The sequence below is a fragment of the Mus musculus genome, chromosome 3 (assembly GCF_000001635.26).
Source record: "Mus musculus strain C57BL/6J chromosome 3, GRCm38.p6 C57BL/6J".
NCBI lineage: Eukaryota > Metazoa > Chordata > Mammalia > Rodentia > Muridae > Mus > Mus musculus.
The window spans coordinates 7,185,837-7,194,343 of NC_000069.6; the positions used below are offsets into that span (position 1 = coordinate 7,185,837).

At 41.1% G+C, this 8,507-nt stretch overlaps 1 pseudogene; it reads right to left on the reverse strand.

Annotated features, from left to right (window-relative positions):
• Window positions 1–6,938: 6,938 nt before the first annotated feature.
• On the reverse strand, window positions 6,939–7,374 carry Gm8823 (annotated as a pseudogene).
• Between the last annotated feature and the right edge of the window lie 1,133 nt (window positions 7,375–8,507).

Genomic DNA, 8,507 nt, shown 5'->3' on the forward strand with positions numbered 1-8,507 from the left:
GAATCACAAAAACCCCAGGATAGAGAAAACTATTCTCAACAATGAAAGAATTTCTGGGGGAATCACCATCCCTGATTTTAAAAATTGCATGGTATTGGTACAGAGAAAGGCAGATTGATCAACGGAATAGAATTGAAGACCCAGAAATGAACCTACAAACTATGATTACTTGATCTTTGACAAAAGAGCTAAAACCATCCAGTGGAAAAAGGACAAAATTTTCAACAAATGGTGGTCATTCCACTGGAGGTCAGCATGTAGAAGAATACAAATCATTCTCTTCTTCTTCTTCTTCTTCTTCTTCTTCTTCTTCTTCTTCTTCTTCTTCTTCTTCTTCTTCTTCTTCTTCTTCTTCTCTTTTTAGAGCAAGATTTGGTTTTATTTGGAAATATGAGAGGACAAGTTGTTGGACTACGCTATTACACAAGAATTGTAAGTATAAGATTAGATAATAAAATTGTGGTATGTTTATGGTTTTAACAGTAAGTTATATTAAAAGGTAATATATAAAATTAATGTTTTACTTTGAATGAAAGGTTAGTCATAAATACCTTTACTAACTTGAATTAACTTTTTACGTTTTTTCTTTTTTTAAAATTAGGTATTTTCTTCATTTACATTTCCAATGCTACCACAAAAGTCCCCCAAACGCTCCCCCCACTCCCTACCCCCCCACTCCCACCTCTTGGCCATGGCATTCCCCTGTATTGAGGCATATAAAGTTTGCAAGACCAATGGGCCTCTCTTTCCACTGATGGCCGATTAGGCCATCTTCTGATACATATACAGCTAGAGACACAAGCGTCATATTGTTGTTCCACCTATAGGGTTGCAGACCCCTTTAGCTCCTCCATTGGGGGCCCTGTGATCCATCCAATAGCTGACTGTGAGCATCCACTTCTGTGTTTGCCAGGCCCCGGCATAGCCTCATAAAAGACAGCTATATCAGGGTCCTTTCAGCAAAATCTTACCAGTGTGTGCAATGCTGTCAGCATTTGGAGGCTGATTATGGGATGGATTCCTGGGTATGGCAGTCTCGAGATGGTCCATCCTTTCTTCTCAGCTCCAATCTTTGTCTCTGAAAGTCTTTCCATGGGTGTTTTGTTCCCAATTCCAAGAAGGGGCAAAGTGTCCACACTTTGGTCTTTGTTCTTCTTGAGTTTCATGTGTTTTGCAAATTGAATTTTGTATCTTGGGTATTCTAACTTTCTGGGATAATATCCACTTATCAGTGAGTATATATCATGGGAGTTCTTTTGTGATTGGGTTACCTCACTCAGGATGATGCCCTCCAGGTCCATCCATTTGCCTAGGAATTTCATAAATTCATTCTTTTTAATAGCTGAGTAGTACTCCATTGTGTAAATGTACAACATTTTCTGTATCCATTCCTCTGTTGAGGGGCATCTGGGTTCTTTCCAGCTTCTGGCTATTACACAAAAGGGTGCTATGAAAATAGTTGAGCATTTGTCCTTCTTACCAGTTGGAACATCTGCATATATGCCCAGGAGAGGTATTGCAGGATCCTCCACTAGCAATATGTCCAATTTTCTGAGGAACCACCAGACTGATTTCCAGAGTGGTTGTATAAGCTTGCAATCCCACCAACAATGGAGGAGTATTCTTCTTTCTCCACTTCCTCATGAGCATCTGCTGTCACCTGAATTTTTGATCCTAGCCATTCTGGATGGTGTGAGGTAGAATCTCAGTGTTGTTTTGATTTGCATTTCCCTGATGATTAAGGATGCTGAACATTTTTTTTCAGGTGCTTCTCAGCCATTCTGTATTCCTCAGGTGACAATTCTTTGTTTAGCTCTGAGCCCCATTTTTTAATGGAGTTATTAGATTTTCTGGAGTCCACCTTCTTGAGTTCTTTATATATATTGGATATTAGTCCCCTATCTGATTTAGGATAGGTAAAAATCCTTTCCCAATCTGTTCGTGGCCTTTTGACGGTTTCTTTTGCTTTACAGAAGCTTTGAAATTTTATGAGGTCCCATTTGTCAATTCTCCATCTTACAGTACAAGCCATTGCTGTTCTATTCAGGAATTTTTTCCCCTGTGCCCATATCTTTGAGGTTTTTCCACACTTTCTCCTCTAGAAGTTTCATTGTCTCTGGTTTTATGTAAAGTTCCTTGATCCACTTACATTTGACCTTAGTACAAGGTGATAGGAATGGATCAATTCACATTCTTCTACATTTTAACTGCCAGCCCTGCCAGCACTATTTGTTGAAAATCCTGTCTTTTTTCCTCTGGAAGATTTTAGCTCCCTTATCAAAGATCAGTGGCCATAGGTCTGTGGGTTCATTTCTGGGTATTCAATTCTATTTCATTGGTCTACTTGTCTGTCACTATACCAGTACCATGCAGTTTTTATCACTATTGCTCTGTAGTACAGCTTTAGGTCAGGCATGGTGATTCCACCAGAGGTGCTTTTACTTTTAAGGAGACTTTTTGCTATCCTAGGTTTTTTGTTATTCCAGATGAATTTGCAGATTGCCCTTTCTAATTCATTGATGAATTGAGTTGGAATTTTGATGGGGATTGCATTGAATCTGTAGATTGCTTTTGGCAAGATAGCCATTTTTACTATATTGATCCTGCCCATCCATGAGCATGGGATATCTTTCCATCTTCTGAGATCTTCTTTAATTTATTCCTTCAGAGACTTGAAGTACTTATCATACAGATCTTTTACTTCCTTAGAGTCATACCAAGGTATTTTATATTATTTGTGACTATTGAAAGGGTGTTGTTTCCCTAATTTCTCTCTCAGCCTGTTTATTCTTTTTGTAGAGAAAGGCCATTGACTTGTTTGAGTTAATTTTATGTCCAGCTACTTCACCGAAGCTGTTTATCAGGTTTAGGAGTTCTCTGGTTGGAATTTTGATGGGGATTGCATTGAATCTGTAGATTGCTTTTGGCAAGATAGCCATTTTTACTATATTGTTCCTGCCCATCCATGAGCATGGGATATCTTTCCATCTTCTGAGATCTTCTTTAATTTATTCCTTCAGAGACTTGAAGTACTTATCATACAGATCTTTTACTTCCTTAGAGTCATACCAAGGTATTTTATATTATTTGTGACTATTGAAAGGGTGTTGTTTCCCTAATTTCTCTCTCAGCCTGTTTATTCTTTTTGTAGAGAAAGGCCATTGACTTGTTTGAGTTAATTTTATATCCAGCTACTTCACCGAAGCTGTTTATCAGGTTTAGGAGTTCTCTGGTGGAATTTTTAGGGTCATTTGTATGTACTATCATATCATCTGCAAAAAGTGATATTTTGACTTCTTCCTTTCCAATTTGTATCCCCTTGGATCTCCTTTTGTTGTCGAATTGCTCTGGCTAGGACTTCAAGTACAATGTTGAATAGGTAGGGAGAGAGTGGACAGCCTTGTCTAGTCCCTGATTTTAGTGGGATTGCTTCCAGCTTCTCACCATTTACTTTGATGTTGGCTACTGGTTTGCTGTAGATTGCTTTTATCATGTTTAGGTATGGGCCTTGAATTCCTGATCTTTCCAAAACTTTTATCATGAATGGGTGTTGGATCTTGTCAAATGCTTTTTCTGCATCTAACGAGATGATCATGTGGTTTTTGTCTTTGAGTTTGTTTATATACTGGATTACGTTGATGGATTTCCGTATATTGATCCATACCTGCATCCCTGGGATGAAACCTACTTGGTCAGGATGGATGATTGTTTTGATGTGTTCTTGGATTCGGCTAGCAAGAATTTTATTGAGGATTTTTGCATCGATATTCTTTTTTTTTTTTTTTTTTTTTGGTGGATCAGTGTTTATTATTTGCAAATCGTTCTACTTTTCACACATGTGTAGGATGTGTACATGCTACATGTGTGAAAATCAGAGGACAGCTATATGGAGTTGGTTCTCTTAATCCACCTTTGCTGGATCACCAGGCTTGCAAAGCAAACACCTTTACCTGATGAGCCATCTCACAGGCTTTTCTACCACTCCTTAATCCAGCCATTATAGAGCTGCTAGTTCAAAGGTCACTGCCAACTAAGCTATGTAATCTTGGGAAGTCGTGTTAATGGCTTGATCTCATTGATAAGAGATGGTGCTATTTGTTCTCGCTTTCTTTCCCCCTTTCCCTCCTTCCCCCCTCCTCCATCTCCTTTCTCTGCCCCTCCCTGTGCCCCTTTCCCTGCCCATCCCCATTTCCATCTCCCTCTATCTCTCCTTTCAAGTATCTTGTTACTAACAGAGAACTCAAAATTCCAAGCTGTGGTCTCAGACCATGCTACTGTATTGCTTTATTTGCATTTGTCTTTTTGTAGAATGCTTTGTTGATGAGCTCGGGCCTCTACCTATTGTGCTAAACCTTACACTTGTTAATAAGCACTGCTTCCAATTTCCTATTGAATTTAAAGCTTGGTGAGATTTGTAGGTTACTAAAGTGTGACTAGGACAATGCATATTGCTTCTATGATTTAAAGCAATGGTGATTCTCTCTCCAGTTCTTCATCCTTCACTAGCTTCCTTCTTCCCTTCATCCCTCCCTCCTTTTATTTCCTCAAGTAACTTGGGTTCTGAGTGAAGATGTATGGAGCAAACCTTTCTATTTACATGCAAGAAGTGTGTATCATATACTTAAAAATGTGTGTTAAAAACCCACAGCTATCAGGCAATTATTAGTTACCAAATCACAACTTAACCTCATTTGACAAGAATAACTTCTTCTATCCATTTCAAGTAGATTATTGACAAGTAGCTTGTTGGGGGGACTTACTAATTGTCATATAGGTCAGGATTGACAGATGAGTCATTTGCTGACTCTTTTAAGCTCCCTAGGAGAAAATGTAGCTGCCATGTAGCTTATCCATCACTCAGTTGAAACTTGCAAGTGACCTGAACTGAAGAAACTGTTGATCCCAACCAGTGTCTTTTCCCATTTTCCTCAGAAGTAATCAGTAATCTACAAATTCCTGTCTATATGAAATTATAAGGACTTCCTGTGGCTTTAAAGTATAAAAAAAACCCTATAAAAACAAAAACCTACTGTGCAGGTTGTGTATCTTCTGTTGTTAATATGCCTTGCCAAAAGAACAACATTTGTTGCAATGAGTTGACTCATTTTGAAGGTGAAGGCCTGCTTCAGATGTCTGTTCACCAAAATGACACATTAGCTCTTTATATTAGCTGTTTAACATCATTCCCTTGCCACCAGGACCTGGAGGTACACACTGTAGGAGAAACAGGAATTTTCCACATCTGCTAATGGTGGCTTTATTGTCCTTATTCCCCTGGAATCCTTCTTTCTTCTGGCTTTCTTCTTTCTTCTTCTTTCCTTGTGTGTTCTCATCCCTCCCTGACTTCCTACTATAAAGGTGCTCAGTATAGGAAGAATAAAGTATCTCCTGGTCTGGAAGGCATGTGCTGAGTTGAGCTTCAAACCAGCCCTGGGGCATTCACCTTGGAGGTACTTATCACATTTCTCAGGTAGGTTCCCCAGGGCAAAAATTTAGAAAGACTACTTAGGGAACAGAAAAAGACCTTCAGGATTTGGAGGCACAAAGGCAGATTTGAAAGCCAAATCAATGTCAAATAAGGCAATAGAAGTGGAGTTGGAAAAGGTAATTGTCAGTAATGGTCCACAACCAAGGTGAGACTTATAACGCAGATGGCTGCTTTTTCTACTGTCTTCATTGTACTGCAGCAATCATTGCTCCCCATGCTGAAGTTCCTCAGGGGCACAGAGCTGTCTGAACAGTTCAATGGCCATTCTGCACCCTGTGATTGTAGGCTGAGGTCTACTCCAGAGTCCCTAACACCTCTCTCTGGCCAGCTTCCCTCCCTTATTCTCTTACCAAGGAGCCAAAAACCTCTCTCTATCCATCTGCAGCTTAATCCAGAGTCCCTGGGGATCCCCCGCTACCCATTTTCCCTCACACTCTACATTAAATCTGTCACATAATCCCAATATTTGTTTTAATTAGCAAAATAACTATAGAATTCAATGCTTCTGTTTGTCATTAAGGTTTGGGGGCAAGAGTCCATCTTCTGTAAGTGCCAACATACTAGGCTTGGCCACCTGTCCCAAATACACCAAAAAGATGAATAATTGTGAGAAGCAGAAACTGTGACTCTTGGGGGTAATGAGATGAGTTTTGGTTTGAATACATGAAGAATCGGGAAAGGGGGTAAAAGAATTCATAATAAAGAAGTTCTGTTATTGTATTTGGCAATGTGAGTTATACCAAAGAGGTCAAGTTCAGCCACCCAAACTATAGACGCCAATTACAACAGCCAAATCAGTAGTAAAAAGTAAAAAAACAGTGATTTCTTTAATGCAGCCACATTGGAAGAAGGACCAAGAGATCCAGTCTCCCTCATGGCTATTTTCAGGGTGCTGAAGTAAGATCAAAGTTTAAATAGAGGGACAAGTAGATGGACACCTAAGCTGTGCAGTCCAGCTGTAGTCTACTCCCCACTGACTGATCATTGTCTGGGCTTTAGTTTAACTCTATGGCATGATATGACACATCTTTAGAACTGTGCATTCTCTTCGCCAGAGGTCCACACTTTCTCCTTCTCCCACCATGAGATTCTGGGAAATTTTCCTTTACTTTGGGATCCATTCTTCTCCCCTCCCCTCCCCTCCCTTTCCCTTTCCTCCCCTCCCCTCCCTTTCCCTTTCCTCCCCTCCCCTCCCCTCCCTTTCCCTTTCCCTTTCCTTCCTTCCTTCCTTCCTTCCTTCCTTCCTTCCCTCCTTCCTTCCTTCCTTCCTTCCCTCCTTCCCTCCTCCTCCTCCTCCTCCTCCTCCTCCTCCCCCTCCTCCTCCTCCTCCCCCTCCTCCTCCTCCTCCTCCTCCTCCTCCTCCTCCTCCTCCTTCTTCTTCTTCTTCTTCTTCTTCTTCTTCTTCTTTTTACTTAAGCAGTCTTTAATGCAAGCTGTCCATGAGCTATCTCTACTCCTGTACCGTCTCGATCGTTTCTTCCTTGTATTTGCCCTTCTCCTTTCCTACTTGTCAGAACTTGGCTTTTCTTTCTAGGATCTTCTTGCGGTCCTCCCAGCTTTAGCCTTGTGATAACCACCTTGCTGGGGTGGATGCCCACTCGGACAGTTGTGCCATTAGCCTTCTCTCGCTCGACTTGTTTGATGTAGATGACATATTTTTTCCTGTACACTTGGACCACCTTGCCAATCTGCTGGCCTTTGTAGTGTCCTCGAACAACCTGAACTTCATCATCCTTTTGAGTGGGCATAGACTGAACATTATACTTCTGTCTCAGCTCTTTGGAAAGAGGGGAAGACATGATCTTCCTTAGTATGTGAGAAGGTGCATTGAAATGCCATTTGTGTTTCATGCTTCTGTCAGAAGTCACAAAGGGATTGAACTTCATTTTCTTTTTTTTTTTTTATTTATTTTTTTCCATTTTTTATTAGGTATGTAACTCATTTACATTTCCAATGCTATACCAAAAGTCCCCCATATCCACCCACCCCTACTCCCCTGCCCACCCACTCCCCCTTTTTGGCCCTGGTGTTCCCCTGTACTGGGGCATATAAAGTTTGCAAGTCCAATGGGTCTCTCTTTCCAGTGATGGCCGACTAGGCCATCTTTTGATATATATGCAGCTAGAGTCAAGAGCTCCGGGGTACTGGTTAGTTCATAATGTTGTTCCACCTATAGGGTTGCAGATCCCTTTAGCTCCTTGGCTACTTTCTCTAGCTCCTCCATTGGGAGCCCTACGATCCATCCATTAGCTGACTGTGAGCATCCACTTCTGTGTTTGCTAGGCCCCGGCATAGTCTCACAAGAGACAGCTACATCTGGGTCCTTTCAATAAAATCTTGCTAGTGTATGCAATGGTGTCAGCGTTTGGATGCTGATTATGGGGTAGATCCCTGGATATGGCAGTCTCTACATGGTCCATCCTTTCATCTCAGCTCCAAACTTTGTCTCTGTAACTCCTTCCATGGGTGTTTTGTTCCCAAATCTAAGGAGGGGCATAGTGTCCACACTTCAGTCTTCATTCTTCTTGGGTTTCATGTGTTTAGCAAATTATATCTTATATCTTGGGTATCCTAGGTTTGGGGCTAATATCCACTTATCAGTGAATACATATTGTGTGAGTTTCTTTGTGAATGTGTTACCTCACTCAGGATGATGCCCTCCAGGTCCATCCATTTGGCTAGGAATTTCATAAATTCATTCTTTTTAATAGCTGAGTAGTACTCCATTGTGTAGATGTACCACATTTTCTGTATCCATTCCTCTGTTGAGGGGCATCTAGGTTCTTTCCAGCTTCTGGCTATTATAAATAAGGCTGCTATGAACATAGTGGAGCATGTGTCCTTCTTACCTGTTGGGGCATCTTCTGGATATATGCCCAGGAGAGGTATTGCTGGATCCTCCGGTAGTACTATGTCCAGTTTTCTGAGGAACCGCCAGACTGATTTCCAGAGTGGTTGTACAAGCCTGCACTCCCACCAACAATGGAGGAGTGTTCCTCTTTCTTTACATCCACGCCAG